We start from the raw sequence: 19,883 nt of genomic DNA, 5'->3' as shown, positions 1-19,883 counted from the left end.
TTACATGAAGGTATCTTTTAGAAACTGCTTGCCCCAGGAGTTTTTTTTTTATATATTAATTTATATTAATTTTGTTTTTTTTTTTTTGAGAGAGAGAGAGAGCACAAGCAGGAGAGGGGTGGAGGGAGAATGAAGGAGATAATCTCAAGCAGGCTCTGTGTCCAGCATAGAGCCCCAGCAGGGCTCAATCTCATGACTCCAAGATCATGACCTGAGCTAAAATCAAGTGTCAGATGCTTAACAGACTGACCCACCCAGGCACTTCTGATTGCCCTAGGAATTTTAACCCTTGCTTAACTCTTAGAAGTCAAGAGAGAACTCCATTAAGAACAAACTCAGTCTCTCTAAAACTTGAACCTAGAATAGAGTTCTTTAAAGAGTCTGGCTACCAGACTAAAAGTCAGTTCACTTAAGAAAGTACAGCATTTGTAGTATACATATAGGTGAAATATTACTCAGCCATAAAAAAGGAAAGTTTTCCGTTAGCAATGAAATAGGTAGATCTGGAGGGTATAATGCCAAGTGAAATAAGTCTATCAGAGAAAGACAAATACTATATGATTTCACTCATATGTGGAATTTAAGAACCAAAACAAGTGAACAAAGAAAAAGGGAGGTAAACAAAAAAAACCCAAAGCGTCATAGGCTCTAAGTTCTAAAGTTCTCTCTTGTCTAGCAAGAGAGTGGGACGCAGGAGTCCAGGAAAAGACAAGAGCCCCGAATAAGGGTCCATGTCCCATTGTTATTGGGATCAGAAGGCTTACAAACATGGTGATGGACGTGCACAAAGGGACAATGAATCTGTGAACGTTAACTTGTGGACGTGAGGGAAAGGGGGTGTTGAAGCTATTTGGGGTGGGCAGTTGGGAGGAAGGTTGTTTACAGTGGACAGGAGGCAGCACCTCTGTTTATCTTAGCTAGCTTTGGGGATGAGACAGATAGGAGGAATAATCTCAGGGTTGACAAGGCACCTTTTCTTTTGTTAACCATCTCCACTCTGAACGGCTTTGCCTGCAGCGCAGGGGTCCATAGTCCAATTCACAATTTACCTAACCTGGCCCTATCCTCCTGTGAAAGCAGCTTTTCTGCTGTAGTGCTAAATTGGGAGTGCTTCCACCCTGAATATCTAATCTTATTTATTTCATATACCTATGTATTGGGCACCATTTTGCCGTTCCTATTTGGGGTCTTTGCCCTACCCTCTGCAACTCCCCTGTATTCCTGGCGCCTTTGCACCTCCCTATTCTTGGGGTGCCTCTGCACCCCCTATTTTTGGGGTGCCAATCTGGTTTACCCAAACTTGGGTGTGAGCATTTTATGGCTTTGTATTTCTTTATGCCTTGTTAACCCATTGGTGTAAGCCTGGGGGATTCCTAAGCTTATCCCCCGCAACAAAGTTTTATATGTAGACAACAAACTGGTGGTTGCCAGAGTGGAGGTGGGTGGGGGGAATGAGTGAAATAGGTGGAGGAGATTAAGAGCACACTTATCATGGTGAGAGAACTGAGTAATGTATAAAATTGCTGAATCATTAAAATGTACACCTGAAACTAAGAAAGCATGCATGTTAATTATACTTGAATTGAAAAAAAAATAGTAATAATACATAATGTGAATTAAAATGTGAGTTAAAAAGTTATAATTATGAAAAAGTAACTAGGCAGAATAAAAACACTGAAAGAAAATTGGCTCAAAATGTTATTATTGCTTGTCTTTGGATGGTAAGATTCTGGGGAATATTTTTTCCTCTTCCTTTTTTATTTTCTGAAATTTATTTATTTATTTATTTACTTACTTATTTATATATTTTTTTGTTGTTTGGGGAATATTTATTTATTTTTTCAATATATGAAATTTATTGTCAAATTGGTTTCCATACAACACTCAGTGCTCATCCCAAAAGGTGCCCTCTTCAATGCCCATCACCTATCCTTCCCTCCTTCCCACCCCCCAGAAACCCTTAGTTTGTTCTCAGTTTTTAAGAGTCTCTTATGCTTTGGGTCTCTCCCACTTTAACCTCTTTTTTTTTTCCTTCCCCTCCCTCATGGGTTTCTGTTAAGTTTCTCAGGATCCACATAAGAGTGAAAACATATGGCATCTGTCTTTCTCTGTATGGCTTATTTCACTTAGCATAACACTCTCCAGTTCCACCCATGTTGCTACAAAGGGCCATATTTCATTCTTTCTCATTGCCACGTAGTACTCCATTGTGTATATAAAACCACAATTTCTTTATCCATTCATCAGTTGATGGACATTTAGGCTCTTTGCATAATTTGGCTATTGTTGAGAGTGCTGCTATAAACATTGGGGTACAAGTGCCCCTATGCATCAGTACTCCTGTATCCCTTGGGTAAATTCCTAGCAGTGCTACTGCTGGGTCATAGGGTAGGTGTATTTTTAATTTTTTGAGGAACCTCCACACTGTTTTCCAGAGTGGCTGCACCAGTTTGCATTCCCACCAACAGTGCAAGAGGGTTCCCGTTTCTCCACATCCTCTCCAGCATCTATAGTCTCCTGATTTGTTCATTTTGGCCACTCTGACTGGCGTAAGGTGATATCTGAGTGTGGTTTTGATTTGTATTTCCCTGATGAGGAGCGACATTAGGCATCTTTTCATGTGCCTGTTGGCCCTCCGGATGTCTTCTTTAGAGAAGTGTCTATTCATGTTTTCTGCCCATTTCTTCACTGGGTTATTTGTTTTTCGGGTGTGGAGTTTGGTGAGCTCTTCATAGATTTTGGATATTAGCCCTTTGTGCGATATGTCATTTGCAAATATCTTTTCCCACTCCATTGGTTGCCTTTTAGTTTTGTTGGTTGTTTCCTTTGCTGTGCAGAAGCTTTTTATCTTCATATGAAATTTATAAGACAAAGATATTTTCCTTTGGGAAAAAAATGAAGTGCAGCATAAGAAATTTAGTGAATAGTGTATGATGACAGATGGTGACTACACTTATCATGGGGTCAGTGAAAATGTATAGAATGTTGAAATAATGTGTTGTACACCTGAAACTAATATAACATTATATGTCAATTATACCTCAATAATAAAAAAAAATAAAAATAAAGTAAAATTAAAATTTAAAAACAATAAACAACAACAACAACAAAAGCAAAAGAGATCTGGATCTCAAGTGGTGTCTGTTCGGAATAAAATTCAGAAGCAACTTCCTTTCCAAATGCAAAGAATTCATGACCACTGACCTGTTAGGTGCTTTACTGGGCAGAGAACAGGACTCTGCCCAAATACTGTGCTGAAGTTCCACAGATCAAGTCAAGGCAAGGTTGGCCTTTCAGTGGTTTGAAGTTTCACATAACTTTCCCTGAGCACCTTAAAAAATAAATCCACTCTCGGAATATAAGCATTTTTCAAAGATGTACAAGTCTTTTATTTAACTCTAAAAACTTGGTGTTGACCAAGGAAACAGGCAAAGCTAAAATAAAACCAAGCATTATATTTGGGGGTCTCAGAACTGCAATTTGGGGGACACAGATTTGGGTAGCAGCCCAAACTGTGTCCTCTCAGACAACAAAAGTCAAGAGGTTTTGAAGACATAAGAGATGGCTTGTATTTGTTGTTTACAGAGAATTTTGATTGGTGTTGGAGGCAGAAAACCAAACTGAATATAATTTGTTGCTAAGGCTATCACTGAGCAAAGTTGCCTAGTGTAGCAAGTTGCCGGTGTTTGGGCTGAATCCTTAGAATATTTGTGGTTTGGCCCCGTCCAAAAGTTGATGGTTTCACTGATGAGGACGCACAAAAGGCCCATCTCCTTTCTGGCCTCCTGGCTCCATTTAAAAACCCCTGGACATACGTGACCTCATTTCATCTCCCATTTCAGTGTCAAAGGGTAAGACTACACATTTTTCAGCCTTCTTCTAACTGTGAGGGTAAAAAATGCTCCGTTATTACTTGTATCCTAATGGCAGAGGCTTACGTGGCAAGAAAGGACCTGGTTTGTTTCTAGAGGCTTGACACAGAAATCTCTAACAAGAAGTCTATAAAATTCCCTTTCAAAAATGCCGGCAAGCAACACGGAGATGTGTATCAGTAAAGAAACAATGGCCTGAAATCTGCAACACTGTGTGGTATCACCAAGGAAAATAATAATTTAAGCATCAGCGTAATTTGCTGTTTGCATTTCAGTTTACTGCTGGCAATGTGCCCTACTGTTGGGTCTGCTATAGCCTCAAAAAGTTTACTGTTCCACTGTGATTGTTCCAAGTCGCTCCCAATTATTGGCGGTTTCCTTTCCTAGGCTTCATCATCATCATCATCGTCATCATCGTCATCGTCATCATCGTCATCGTCATCCTCCGATGAAATCAGCTACAAATGTTTTTAATTATTGGAAGCATCAGTATTACTACCGTTTATGGAGGAACTGCTATGAAGCCTGTTCTCTGCTAAAATGTTGGCTAACATTTTATGTTTACAACTCTTTAAGGTAAATCCTACACCGAAAGAAAGAAAATATCAACCCAAAGTCTTTAATCCAGCATGTATTAAGAGTGCTAAAATATGGGGAGTAGCTTAAGATGAGTGTTCTGCAGGCAGCAAGTAGCTGAACAATTTTAAGGCTGATTGGGGATGGTCATTCGAAACTTAATTTTCTTCTAAGAATTATTCCCTGTGCAAATTCTTGGAAAGTAGAAGGAAATGAATTATCTTAGTCATGGGAGAGAAGGTAGGAACAGAAAGATGGAATCTCAGGCTAACAGTTATTGGCTGCTTAAGTGCATTTAGGGATAAGAGGTTGTGGGAACATTTGGAAGCTACGAATTTTGCAGGATAGCTAAGGTTTAGTATTGTGATTGGCTGGGATGATTGCAATTATCTCTTGAGTTAGTAGTTAGCAGATACACAGAGGCATTTACACTCTAGGCACTATAAAATATGGGATTACAGTGGTAAGGAACCCACGAAATAGTATCATTGGTAGACTGTGATACGTCTCTTTAGACCCCCACTTATCTTTCCTAGTCTCAACCGAGAAAGCACATCCGAAGGATTGAAGGCAATTGTTTAAAATGCATTTGCATGGTGCCCGGGTGGCTCAATCAGTTAAGCATCCGACTTCGGCTCAGGTCATGGTCTCCCAGCCTGTGAGTTCGAGCCCCGAGTCGGGCCCTGTGCTGACAGCTTGGAGCGTGGAGCCTGCCTCAGATTCTGTGTCTCCGTCTCTCTCTGTCCCTTCCCTGCTCTCTCTTTCTCTCTCTCTCTTTCTCTCTCTCTCTCAAATAAGTAAACTTTAAAAGATAGAAATAAAACAAAATGCATTTGCGATGTTCACATGATCTTTCTGCATTGGTTCTTGGCTGTGCTCTACCTTTACACTTTTATCAGGGCTATAAGTTTGGCTAATGGAACATGTTATAGTAATATTCTCAATAATTTTAAGTGAAATTGTCCTATCAATGCTGATCTAAGATTTTAGTCAATTTTCCTCTATTGTTTTGCGAACCAGCAATAAAGCAAAGACAGTATAGAATCCTCTGTTGAGGGATAACACATAATTAACCAAGAATTAGTCAGTGATTACCCTGAAAGTAGCCACATATAATAAACACGGAGGACACTGACCATTCTCCAAAGCCTCTGATGGAGTAATAAAACATCCACACACGATTGCCACTAACTGCTTACTTTTGAGATGTGATTAGAAACAAAATTAACCAGTAGACAGTTCTTGTATCAATTTGTATACTTGAACCTGAGGACGTTCTTTTCACCTAAGATGTATACAAGCATTGAAACACATTTATGTTTATATCTCTTACTTTCACTAATAAAACATGGAGGACATTATTTTTCTGATAGTCTCTTAGTTTTTTCCTGTAAGTCTAGTAAAGATGGATTCTTAAGTAATCAAACACTTGATAGAGACAACAGAAAGCAAGGAAATAATTCTGATAAAGCCCAGATGACTTAGAAGAGAAAGAAAAACTCTCACAATCTTATCAAGATAGAGCAATAGTCCAAGACACCTTCATGGCTTAGCAGATGAAGGAAAATTAAGTTTTAGTTCTTCGTAAGCACACCTCGTCTGCCAGCCCCGAAGACAGCAGGGGGTGGACACCTGCCCTTTCTTCTCTAACCTCAGCTCTTCTCACTTTCTAACACAAGCGTCAGTCTCTAGCTGTGCGTAGGTGACTAGGCAGGCTTCCCACAGCAGAGGCCAGCCCACCATGCAGCCACTTCTTCCGTACTTTGCAGCAGTCCCACAAACAGGGGCATCGAAGCAGCTGGCATCTGGGGGCATCTCCGCACTCAAGCGGCGGTCCACCAGCATCTACACACAGGCCACCCCTCCCCATACGGAGGTCACGGGCCAACTTGAGATTTCCCTCCTGATGCCTCTTTCCCGAGACTCCATTCGTAGGTCTCCTAGCTGGCTCACCAATTGTTGGTTCCTAAACTTGGGAATTACCTAGGTAACCTCTAAAACTGGCCGCTGTCGTCAGAGGCCAGGGGAGACTGAGGAAAGAGGCAGCCCACATCGTATGGCAGGTGGCAAGTTTAACAAAGAAGAAAACTTCCAGATAATGCTCCTTTGGGACAGCAGCATGATGAGCATCTCTCCACACCTGCCTGCCGGAATCTTAAACGTTTAGGATTTCTTTTTTTTTTTTAATATATGAAATTTATTGTCAAATTTGTTTCCATTCAACACCCAGTGCCCATCACAAAAGGTGCCCTCCTCAATACCCATCACCCACCCTCCCCTCCCTCCCACCCCCCATCAACCCTCAGTTTATTCTCATTTTTTAAGAGTCTCTAATGGTTTGCCTCCCTTCCTCTCTAACTTTCTTTTCTTCTCCTTCCCCTTCCCCATGGTCTTCTGTGAAGTTTCTCAGGATCCACATAAGAGTGAAAACATATGGTATCTATCTTTCTCTGTATGGCTTATTTCACTTAACATCACATTCTCCAGTTCCATCCACGTTGCTACAAAGGGCCATATTTCGTTCTTTCTCATTGCCATGTAGTACTCCATTGTGTATATAAACCACAATTTCTTTATCCATTCATCAGTTGATGGACATTTAGGCTCTTTGCATAATTTGGCTATTGTTGAGAGTGCTGCTATAAACATTGGGGTACAAGTGGCCCTATGCATCAGTACTCCTGTATCCCTTGGGTAAATTCCTAGCAGTGCTATTGCTGGGTCATAGGGTAGGTGTATTTTTAATTTTTTGAGGAACCTCCACACTGTTTTCCAGAGTGGCTGCACCAGTTTGCATTGCCACCAACAGTGCAAGAGGGTTCCCGTTTCTCCACATCCTCTCCAGCATCTGTAATCTCCTGATTTGTTCATTTTGGCCACTCTGACTGGCGTGAGGTGATATCTGAGTGTGGTTTTGATTTGTATTTCCCTGATGAGGAGCGACATTAGGCATCTTTTCATGTGCCTGTTGGCCCTCCGGATGTCTTCTTTAGAGAAGTGTCTATTCATGTTTTCTGCCCATTTCTTCACTGGGTTATTTGTTTTTCGGGTGTGGAGTTTGGTGAGCTCTTCATAGATTTTGGATACTAGCCCTTTGTGCTATATGTCATTTGCAAATATCTTTTCCCACTCCATTGGTTGCCTTTTAGTTTTGTTGGTTGTTTCCTTTGCTGTGCAGAAGCTTTTTATCTTCATATGGCCCCAGTAATTCACTTTTGCTTTTAATTCCCTTGCCTTTGGGGATGTGTCGAGTAAGAGATTGCTACGGCTGAGGTCAGAGAGGTCTTTTCCTGCTTTCTCCTCTAGGGTTTTGATGGTTTCCTGTCTCACATTCAGGTCCTTTATCCATTTTGAGTTTATTTTTGTGAATGGTGTGAGAAAGTGGTCTAGTTTCAACCTTCTGCATGTTGCTGTCCAGTTCTCCCAGCACCATTTGTTAAAGAGGCTGTCTTTTTTCCATTGGATGTTCATTCCTGCTTTGTCAAAGATGAGTTGGCCATACGTTTGTGGGTCTAGTTCTGGGGTTTCTATTCTATTCCATTGGTCTATGTGTCTGTTTTTGTGCCAATACCATGCTGTCTTGATGATGACAGCTTTGTAGTAGAGGCTAAAGTCTGGGATTGTGATGCCTCCTGCTTTGGTCTTCTTCTTCAAAATTCCTTTGGCTATTCGGGGCCTTTTGTAGTTCCATATGAATTTTAGGATTGCTTGTTCTAGTTTCGAGAAGAATGCTGGTGCAATTTTGATTGGGATTGCATTGAATGTGTAGATAGCTTTGGGTAGTATTGACATTTTGACAATATTTATTTTTCCAATCCATGAGCAGGGAATGTCTTTCCATTTCTTTAAATCTTCTTCAGTTACCTTCATAAGCTTTCTATAGTTGTCAGCATACAGATCCTTTACATCTTTGGTTAGATTTATTCCTAGGTATTTTATGCTTCTTGGTGCAATTGTGAATGGGATCAGTTTCTTTATTTGTCTTTCTGTTGCTTCATTGTTAGTGTATAAGAATGCAACTGACTTCTGTGCATTGATTTTGTATCCTGCAACTTTGCTGAATTCCTGTATCAGGTCTACCAGACTTTTGGTGGAGTCTATCGGATTTTCCATGTATAGTATCATGTCATCTGCAAAAAGTGAAAGCTTGTCTTCATCTTTGCCAATTTCGATGCCTTTGATTTCCTTTTGTTGTCTGATTGCTGATGCTAGAACTTCCAGCACTATGTTAAACAACAGCGGTGAGAGTGGGCATCCCTGTCGTGTTCCTGATCTCAGGGAAAAAGCTCTCAGTTTTTCCCCATTGAGGATGATGTTAGCTGTGGGCTTTTCATAAAAGGCTTTTATGATCTTTAAGTACGTTCCTTCTATCCCGACTTTCTCAAGGGTTTTTATTAAGAAAGGGTGCTGGATTTTGTCAAAGGCCTTTTCTGCATCGATTGACAGGATCATATGGTTCTTCTCTTTTTTTTTTGTTAATGTGATGTATCACGTTGATTGATTTGCGAATGTTGAACCAGCCCTGCATCCCAGGAATGAATCCCACTTGATCATGGTGAATAATTCTTTTTATATGCTGTTGAATTCGATTTGCTAGTATCTTATTGAGAATTTTTGCATCCATATTCATCAGGGATATTGGCCTGTAGTTCTCTTTTTTTACCGGGTCTTGTCTGGTTTAGGAATCAAAGTAATACCGGCTTCATAGAATGAGTCTGGAAGTTTTCCTTCCCTTTCTATTTCTTGGAATAGCTTGAGAAGGATAGGTATTATCTCTGCTTTAAACGTCTGGTAGAACTCCCATGGGAGGGGCACCTGGGTGGCACAGTCGGTTAATCGACTTCAGCCAGGTCACGATCTCACGGTCCGTGAGTTCGAGCCCCGCGTCGGGCTCTGGGCTGGTGGCTCGGAGCCTGGAGCCTGTTTCCGATTCTGCATCTCCCTGTCTCTCTGCCCCTCCCCCGTTCATGCTCTGTCTCTCTTTGTCCCCAAAATAAATAAAAAACGTTGAAAAAAAATTAAAAAAAAAAAAAAAAGAACTCCCCTGGGAAGCCATCTGGTCCTGGACTCTTATTTGTTGGGAGATTTTTGATAACCGATTCAATTTCTTCGCAGGTTATGGGTCTGTTCAAGCTTTCTATTTCCTCCTGATTGAGTTTTGGAAGAGTGTGGGTGTTCAGGAATTTGTCCATTTCTTCCAGGTTGTCCAATTTGTTGGCATATAATTTTTCATAGTATTCCCTGATAATTGTTTGTATCTCTGAGGGATTGGTTGTAATAATTCCATTTTCACTCATGATTTTATCTATTTGGGTCATCTCCCTTTTCTTTTTGAGAAGCCTGGCTAGAGGTTTGTCAATTTTGTTTATTTTTTCAAAAAACCAACTCTTGGTTTCGTTGATCTGCTCTACAGTTTTTTTAGATTCTATATTGTTTATTTCTGCTCTGATCTTTATTATTTCTCTTCTTCTGCTGGGTTTAGGCTGCCTTTGCTGTTCTGCTTCTAGTTCCTTTAGGTGTGCTGTTAGGTTTTGTATTTGGGATTTTTCTTGTTTCTTGAGATAGGCCTGGATTGCAATGTATTTTCCTCTCAGGACTGCCTTCGCTGCATCCCAAAGCGTTTAGATTGTTGTATTTTCATTTTCGTTTGTTTCCATATATTTTTTAATTTCTTCTCTAATTGCCTGGTTGACCCACTCAACCCACTCATTCATTAGTAGGGTGTTCTTTAACCTCCAGTTTAACCTCCAGTTTTCCAAACTTTTTTCTGTGGTTGATTTCAAGCTTCATAGCATTGTGGTCTGAAAGTATGCATGGTATAATTTCAATTCTGGTAAACTTATGAAGGGCTGTTTTGTGACCCAGTATATGATCTATCTTGGAGAATGTTCCATGTGCACTCGAGAAGAAAGTATATTCTGTTGCTTTGGGATGCAGAGTTCTAAATATATCTGTCAAGTCCATCTGATCCAATGTCTCATTCAGGGCCCTTGTTTCTTTATTGACCGTGTGTCTAGATGATCTGTCCATTTCTGTAAGTGGGGTGTTAAAGTCCCCTGCAATTACCACATTCTTATCAATAAGGTTGCTTATGTTTATGAGTAATTGTTTTATATATTTGGGGGCTCTGGTATTCGGCGCATAGACATTTATAATTGTTAGCTCTTCCTGATGGATAGACCCTGTAATTATTATATAATGCCCTTCTTCATCTCTTGTTACAGCCTTTAATTTAAAGTCTAGTTTGTCTGATATAAGTATGGCTACTCTAGCTTTCTTTTGGCTTCCAGTAGCATGATAGATAGTTCTCCATCCCCTCACTCTCAATCTAAAGGTGTCCTCAGGTCTAAAATGAGTCTCTTGTAGACAGCAAATAGATGGGTCTTGGTTTTTTATCCATTCTGACACTCTATGTCTTTTGGTTGGCGCATTTAATCCGTTTACATTCAGTGTTAGTATAGAAAGATACAGGTTTAGAGTCATTGTGATGTCTGTATGTTTTATGCTTGTAGTGATGTCTCTGGTACTTTGTCTCACAGGATCCCCCTTAGGACATGTTGTAGGGCTGGTTTAGTGGTGAGGAATTCCTTCAGTTTTTGTTTGTTTGGGAAAACCTTTATCTCTCCTTGTATTCTAAATGACAGACTTGCTGGATAAAGGATTCTCGGCTGCATATTTTTTTCTGTTCAACACATTGAAGATCTCCTGCCAATCCTTTCTGGCCTGCCAAGTTTCAAAAGAGAGATCAGTCATGAGTCTTATAGGTCTTCCTTTATATGTGAGGGCACGTTTATCCCTTGCTGCTTTCAGAATTTTCTCTTTATCCTTGTATTTTGCCAGTTTCACTATGATATGTCATGCAGAAGATCGATTCAAGTTACGTCTGAAGGGAGTTCTCTGTGCCTCTTGGATTTCAATGCCTTTTTCCTTCCCCAGTTCAGGGAAGTTCTCAGCTATTATTTCTTCAAGTACCCCTTCAGCACCTTTCCCTCTCTCTTCCTCCTCTGGGATACCAATTATGCGTATATTATTTCTTTTTAGTGTATCACTTAGTTCTCTAATTTTCCCCTCATACTCCTGGATTTTTTTATCTCTCTTTTTCTCAACTTCCTCTTTTTCCATAACTTTATCTTCTAGTTCACCTATTCTCTTCTCTGCCTCTTCAATCCGAGCTGTGGTCGTTTCCATTTTATTGTGCATTTCATTTAAAGCAGTTTTCAGCTCCTCCTGACTATTCCTTATTCCCTTGATCTCTGTAGCAAGAGATTCTCTGCTGTCCTCTATACTGTTTTCAAGCCCAGTGATTAATTTTATGACTATTATTCTAAAGTCACTTTCTGTTATATTATTTAAATCCTTTTTGATCAGTTCATTAGCTGTTGTTATTTCCTGGAGATTCTTTTGAGGGGAATTCTTCCGCTTGGTCATTTTGGATAGTCCCTGGAGTGGTGAGGACCTGCAGGGCACTTCCCCTGTGCTGTGGTGTATAACTTGCATTGGTGGGCGGGGCCGCATCAGACCTGCTGTCTGGCCCCAGCCCACCTCTGGGGCCACAGTCAGACTGGTGTGTGCCTTCTCTTCCCCTCTCCTAGGGGCGGGATTCACTGCCGGGTCGCATGGCCCGTCTGGACTACTTGCACACTGCCAGGCTTGTGGTGCTGAGGATCTGGCATATTACCTGCGGTGGGCAGGCAAGGTGCACAGGGGCACGAGGGGCAGGCTTAGCTCGCTTCTCCTTAGGTGATCCACTTCAGGAGGGGCCCTGTGGCAGCGGGAGGGAGTCAGACCCACTGCCGGAGGGGTGGTTCCACAGAAGCACAGCGTTGGGTGTTTGCGTGGAGCAAGCAAGTTCCCTGGCAGGAACTGGTTCCCTTTGAGATATTGGCTGGGGATGGGCTAGGGAGATGTGGCTGGCTAGTGCCTTTGTTCCCCAACAAACTGAGCTCTGTCGTCCAGGGGCTCAGCAACTCTCCCTCCCTTTGTCCTCCAGCCTTCCCGCTTTCTGAGTAGAGCTGTTAACTTATGACCTCCCAGATGCTAAGTCCCACTTGCTGTTGGAACACACTCCATCCATCCGGCCCCTCCGCTTTTGCAAGCCAGACTCGGGGGCTCTGCTTGGCCGGCAGGCTGCCCCTCCACCCTGGCTCCCTCACGCCAGTTGTGGAGCGCGCACTGCCTCTCCGCCCTTCCTACCCTCTTCCTAGGGCCTCTTGTCTGCGTTTGGTTCCGGAGACTCCGTTCTGCTAGTCTTCTGGTGGTTTTCTGGGTTATTTAGGCAGGTGTAGGTGGAATCTAAGTGATCAGCAGGACGCACAGTGAGCCCAGCGTCCTCCTACGCCACCATCTTCCCTCCCTCCCCATCTAGGATTTCTTAAAATCATTTTCATGCTTCAACCTTTTAAAGTTTACTAATTTTTTGAGAGAGATAGAGAGAGAGCATGAGCAGTGGACGATTAGAGAAAAAGAGAGGAAGAAAGAAGATCTCAAGTGGGCTCCATGCGGTCAGTGCAGGGCCGGATGAGGGGCTCAAACCGAGGAACCATGAGATCATGACCTGAGCTAAAATCGAATTGGACACTTAACCGACAGAGCCTCCCAGGCGCCCCCTTAAACGTTTATATAGGGGCCTTCACTGGGTTCAGTCACATACACCATACAGATCGTCTCAACAACGCATTATTCCCTTGAGGCTGCCTCCTTGAAAACAGCTCCCGCTATGGGACAAGTGGGCAGAGTGTATATTCCAGGGACAGTGGGTGGGGGCCTCAGAGCCTCTGATTGCCCAGGTCCAGCTAGACGGTCAACGGGTAGCTGCCTCCTCTTGACGACCACCTCTAGTCAGCCAGTTAGCTAGCTATTGTATTAAGCAATTATATCTTTTTTTTTAGTGTTTACATTCTTCAGAGGGAAAATTTATCTCAATGTCAAAGTGAAGCATTTTCCTATAATAGAATTTGCTTTATCATCTTTTTCATATCATATCATTTCCTTCTCTTGAAGTTTCATAAAGTGTCATTTTCTTTATCTTTTCTTGTTGTTATTGTCTGTTTCCTTACCAGTTTTGGTTGGTTTCAAGTAGAAGAAAAGGGCAAAATGACTTTATACTACTCGATTAAAAAAATTAAGTTCATTTATTTGTTTTGAGAGAGAGAGAGAGGGAGAGAGAGAGAGCTGAGGAGGGGCAGCGAAAGAGGGAGAATCTCAAACAGGCTCCACAGTTAGCACGGAGCCTGATGCAGGGCATGAATCCAGAAACCCTGAGGGCATGACCTGAGCTGGAATCAAGAATCAGATGCTTAACTAACTGAACCATGCAGGTGCCCCTATTCTACCTCCTTTAAGCAAAGTGTATGATATAATTTAAATGCTACATTCAAATTATTACGGATTGTGAAATATTTTTGCTTTAATTTACACGTCGCTCAAAAATGCTTACAGAATATGTTTTCTCTGCAACTCTTTGACACCAGGACTTCATAGGATATAGACCATTGTAAGACCATGTCCTTGACTCTAAAAGTCAGATGACAATGGAGATGAGCTACTGGGGAAATGCTATGGCAGTTTCATAGATGGGGATCACAACCCTTTTAGAGGATCATAGAAGGTTTTTGACAGATAGTGGTGATTGAGGTCATGCAACTTATGTGTATTAGTTTCTCAATGCCGTCCTGACAAATTACCACAAGTTTAGTGGCTAAAACAACACAATGTTGTATACACAAATGTATTGATTTAATGCTCTGCAGGCTAAGGAGTCCTACATGGATCTCACCAGGCTACAATCAGGTGTTGGCAGGATTGCATTGCTTCCTGGAATCTCTAGAGGAAAATGTTTCCTGCTTTCTCCAGCTATTAAGCCTTGCCCACATTTCTTAGCTGATGGCCCCTTTCTTCATCTTCAAAACCTGCAAAGTTGCATATCTGCCCATGTTCCCTACTTATGTCTCTTAAGAAGGCCTCACAGATAATCTTCTCATTCCAAGGTCCTTAAGTTAATAACATGGGTAAAGTCACTTTTTACCACGCAAGGTGACATGATCACCGGTCCCTGGGGTTAAGAGGTGGACATCACTGGAGACCATTATTCTGCCTATGCCACTATTCCCTCAATGTGATATTTTCTTCTCTCCTTCATGAAGCTTTATTCCAATCAAATTGAATATTCCTGCCTCCCTGCCTCTGTTCATCTCCTTAGTTCTACCTGAAATGTCTTTCCTCTCAATTTCAGGTCATCTCAAACTTGTCCACCTTTCCAAACCAATCTGCCCATGAAATATTTCCCAACCATTTTCGTGCACAATGACATCTCCTTCTTTGAAAAGTCTGTGCTTTGATTTACCTTGAACTCATCCAGGGGTACTATGAACTTAAAGAAATGAGTATCCCGCATATTGATTAACAGCAAGTTTTGAAATACACTAGCAAGACTTCAGAATGAACCTGGTCTGTGGGAACATAAACTCATTGTCCGAGGTACCCCAGAGAGAGTGGTCTTTGGTTTAGTCCAGCTCTTCAGGTCACTAAGTAACTGAGGTTTTGATCCCGATTTTAAGCAGGATCTTCTTCTCTCTTTCTGATACTTCAACGTCCAGGTAAATTCTCGGGTCATCGAATGTAGAAATGCAAAGGTCATAGAAATCGTCCCCCTTACGGGGGAGGCGGAGTCTTATTCCTGTTTGCTTGCTGAGCAATGGAAGGATGGAAGCAAGTTCCCCTCACCTGGTAGGTCCACAAATGTCCACAACCATGCCTGCCATGGCACGTAGATTTTGAACTGTTAGGCATGAAACGAAAGCAGTGTTTTTCCAACCACTTCAGCTCTCAGTGAAGAAGGGAGCTTTCTCTGAAATCTGCGGCATATGTCGTCTTGGATTTATCAAACACTGCTTTGAAAAGTGGGCTTTCTTTTTATGCCTAGGCACTAGTTCCCGCGACTGATTTTAGTGCTGCCATTAATAAGCAATTGCCCTGTGGAAAATGCATTCCACAGATAATTCTCAAGTAATGATAAACTCAGGGGGCACAAACATTATATTAACTATTGTTTTGTCACTGTAGCATTTCAGGGTTCACATCTTAATCACTCTATCTTCAAAGTGTGATTACTTTTTTTAATATAGGAAATTGTTTGACCTGGTAACAAACATATGAATCTGGAATCTTTCTTACAGATAATCCCACACCTTGTGTTTCTTACTGTCATTTAAACAGGTTGATGTGTTTTTACTCAGTTGATGAGTCAGAAAAATATTTAAAAATTTTGTAACAATAAAAATGGTAAGCATTTCACACATTGTGTTAATAAAATAGAGATCACCTGTCAGAATTTATGCCTTAAATAGGTTTATAAACATTACAGGGAATTAGGGGAAATAATTTTGTTTCAATGAACAAAATATATTCATATATTCATGGAAATGTATGGTAACATTGCCGCTAAGGATCACGTCAGTTGAGACTAGAGTGGATACTTATTTTTTGTTTTCCATGGAAAGTTCCTATACAATATTTGATAGATTAATCTCAAAGGAAGGGCATCTCAGTGCCTCCCAAACCATTATATTTCTTTTTTGAATTATATGATATGATTATATGAATTACACGATCTGGAAATTTCTTCGCTTCATTTACCCCAAACATGAATCATCTGTTCCTATTTCTTTCTGCCATTTCTGTATTCATGATGGTTAAAGAGTAAATGTACCCAATCTCTCATTTGCAGGCCTGTCCTTTATAAACATAAAAATGACTATTATGTGTTTCCATAGAACTCCCCCTTGTAAATAATGCTACCGACATTTGTTGACATTTCTCTTTGTAAGCCTTTTATAAGGGGAAGAGATTAATATACACAGATATGCATGTTGTCTTCATTTCATCTGAATGGCACTATCCTCTCCATCCAAACAGGAACTTAAAGGGCTTTATTTCTGTTCTGTTTAGCCGATCCCAAATGTCTATTATCAGGGTCTGAATTTTTCGTCATTTCTTACAATCTCACTGGTTACAGTATACCTAAGTAGGCATTGTTATTCTATCATGTGATAAAGATGAAATACAGATACTTATTCTCGTTTCAAATACAATTTTAAAACCAATGGGAAATTTAGATTTGATATTTAGAGTGCTCTTTTGATGGTAGAGAGTGCCGAATCCAAAAAGATCAAGTATAAATTGGGCAAGTTTGCACGGTGTCCCAACGGACAGGAACTATTCCTCAGGAATACCGTTGCCCGTCCAGTGCTGTTTTCCTAACTGCCTCCTTTACAGATTAAAAAACACTTGTAGTACATTGAAGAAGCTGTGATGAATATGGGGCGCCTGGGTGGCTCAGTCAGCTGAGTGACTGACTTCAGCTCAGGTCAGGATCTTATGGTTTGTGGTTTCAAGCCCCGTGTCAGGCTCTGTGCGGAAGCAGGAGCCTGCTTCAGGTTGTCTGTTCCCCATCTCTCTCTACTCCTTCCCTTTTTGTGTTCTGTCTCTCCTCTCAAAATAAATAAACATTAAAAATTTTTTAAAAGAAGCAATTTTGTGTATGCTAATTAACATTGTAAAAATAAAATGTAGTTTTAAATTTCTTACACAGGTTACAACTGACCAGTGAAAGACTATGTATGTTTGTTAGCCCCTCGTCCTTTTAGGTATTGTTCCTCTTCCGTTGCCCCCAAGATGCTGTGTGATATCCTTGCATAGAAAAAAGTCAGCTCTCTCAGGGTTGTACCACACAGATGTGGTTCTCTGCTTTCTTTGTGGTATCTGAATGTTTCTTCCTGACGTCCATGGCATGTGACTGGTATTTGGCCATCGGTAAGCCCTTGTTGCATGCCCTCATTATGTCCCAGAGGGTCTCTGTGCAGCTGGTTGTAGGGCCTTATGGCATGGCTCTTCTAAGGAGCATGACCTATATGACATTGACTTTTTGCTTACCCTTGTGTGGTCCGAATATCATCAATCATTTTTTCTGTGGTATTTCCCTTCTGCTTTCTCTTACATGTGCAGACACTTCCGTGACTCAACTTACATTTTTCTTTCTGGCTGGATCTACAGGAATCTTCAGTGGCCTGATCATGGTGGTCTCCCATGTTTGCATCCTGGTGGCCATCTGGAAGATCCAGATTGCTCATGGGAGGCAGAACGCTTTGTCCACCTGCTCCTCTCACCTGGTAGTTGTCTCCATCCTGTATGGGACTCTTCTTTATCTCTGTTTGACCTGGCTCAAGTCCCTCCCTGGATCTCAATAAAGTGATTTCTCTGTTGTATACTGTGGTGATGCCCATGTTGAACCCCCTCGTCTACAGCTTGGGGAATAAGGAGGTAAGATATACATTTGGGATGAAGTTTGAAAGGAAAACTTCTCCAGCAGTTTTGGTAATTAGAACTCTGTTGTGTTGTACCTTAGACGTTGGTTTATAACATGTCAAAAGAACACTGGGCTGAGAACTAGAAGTTCCCTTTATTCCTGAGTAGTTACCAGGTTACTTATAGACTGCTTATATTTTTTTCATCAGTCTTCTCTATTCCCCTTCCATAAAGTGAAGGGGAATACAAAATAATTTACAGATATATTAAAGGTACAAATGTACTATATGCCAACAGAAAGTACAGAGGAACATTTATATAGTCTCATATGTGGGAGGACATTTATTCCAGATTAGAAGAGCAAATGTTGTAAGAGAAATTAACAATGGGTGAGAGCATGGGGTGCCTGGGTGGCTCAGTCAGTTAAGCGTCCAACTTCGGCTCAGGTCATGATCTCATGGCTCATGAGTTTAAGCCTCGCATCAGGCTGTGTGCTGACAGCTCAGAGTCTGGAGCCTGCTTCAGATTCTGTGTGTCCCTCTCTCTCTTCTCCTCTCTCTCTCTCTCTCTCTCTCTCTCTCTCTCTCTCTCTCTCTCTCCCCCCCTCATTCCCTCTGTCTCCCTCTCTCAAAATAAACAAACTTAAAAAAAATTTTTGGAGGACGAACGATTGTTACATGAAGGTTCATTATAGTAGTCCCTTATGCATTTGAAAATTTTATAAATAGGGGCGCCTGGGTGGCTCAGTTGGTTAAGCCGCCGACTTCGGCTCAGGTCATAATCTCGCGGTCCGTGAGTTCGAGCCCCACGTCGGGCTCTGTGCTGCCAGCTCAGAGCCTGAAGCCTGTTTCAGATTCTGTGTCTCCCTCTCTCTGACCCTCCCCCGTTCATGCTCTGTCTCTCTCTGTCTCAAAAATAAATAAACGTTAAAAAAAAATTAAAAAAATAAAAAGAAAATTTTATAAATAAATAAACAGAAAGTAAATGAATAAAAAGTAGAGCAGGAGAATTCCTTGGGTGCTGGTTCCTCTGGTTCTATACTATCTCCTGGGATTCTTCTCAGGAACCATCAGCCTGTAGGCTGAGCCTGCAGAAAGCTTTGAGCAGAGCGCCCTACCACAGGGGCCATGCCTCCTCTGGTGGGTTCTTAGCCAAGAACCATGAAAACGAACAAACACCACCTCCAAGAGGTAAAACAGAAAAAGAACATGAGGATGAAGGAGAAATCCCAAAGACATTTGTCCTGGCAGAGCAGTGGGATGCCTTCTTTGGGCCAGGGCCTAAGCTGCACTTGGCTACGAAGATAGACTCCTGGGTTCAAGTTCTGCCTCCACTACCCCCAACCGTGTGACCTTGGGCAAGTTGCTTAACTTCTCTGTGATTTCGTTTCCCCTCCTATAAAATGAAGATAATAGTATCAATTTATTGGTGAGGGTATGTGTAAATGACTGACACACAGTAAGTGCTAAATAAACGTTAGTATTTATTACTGCCTGAACTTCCCAATAATCTATGGCAAAGGGCATGTGGGAAGGACGGAGGGGACGCCTTTCCTTCCAGCTCATCCATAGACACAACAGGTTCTGGGCCAGGTAGTAGGGCTGGTGGGGATGCCATTCTCCAGCAGGAACTCACCCAAGTACACGTCTGCACTCTGGGTAGAAAGACACGCCCTCAAATGGGAAGGTCGTGAATCGTGAATCATAGATGCGCAGTAAGAAGGAAGCGGATTCACTGCCGCTGCATCATTTGCCTCCAGCTTTTCCAACTCCTTTTCTCAACTGAGGCGCCTCTCGCGCGAGGCCCATACCCCTGAACCCCTCCTTGTCGGTTCCCCATTGCCCCTCTCCCACCAACGCCCCACTTTTTCTCCCAAATCTCTCACCCCACCCCCCACTCTGCGACTTCCCCAGCCACTTTCCTCATGCTGCTGTTACCCATCCTCCCTTTCCCCAACTCCCCAACCCCCCATCATCCCATATGACTCCCCCTCCTGCATCCTGACTGGGGCAGCTCCTGCATAGGGGCCCAGTGGCACCCACCTTGCTCCCACCATTTTTGACAGCCCTGGACCATCTTAATTTTATCTTTTATATTAGTCTCGTCTTCTTTATGAAATTGTCAACTCCTTGG

General features: G+C 41.9%; 1 long non-coding RNA gene across 2 annotated transcripts in view; it reads left to right on the top strand.

Moving 5' to 3' along the window:
* LOC123380610 overlaps nucleotides 1–17,710 on the top strand; it is a 29,635-nt gene extending 11,925 nt beyond the window's left edge. Inside the window, exons 2-3 of one of the 2 annotated variants that reach the window (XR_006586625.1) lie at nucleotides 4,260–4,448; nucleotides 17,499–17,710. This is a non-coding gene — a long non-coding RNA (uncharacterized LOC123380610). Of the gene's footprint in view, nucleotides 1–4,259; nucleotides 4,449–15,043; nucleotides 16,847–17,498 lie in introns of those variants that run through there. The other variant, XR_006586624.1, reaches the window with a different exon arrangement.
* Nucleotides 17,711–19,883: the final 2,173 nt, after the last annotated feature.

The sequence above is a fragment of the Felis catus genome, chromosome D1, assembly GCF_018350175.1.
Source record: "Felis catus isolate Fca126 chromosome D1, F.catus_Fca126_mat1.0, whole genome shotgun sequence".
In the NCBI taxonomy this organism is placed as follows: Eukaryota; Metazoa; Chordata; class Mammalia; order Carnivora; family Felidae; genus Felis; species Felis catus.
This window is presented reverse-complemented; position numbering and strand designations above follow the sequence as displayed.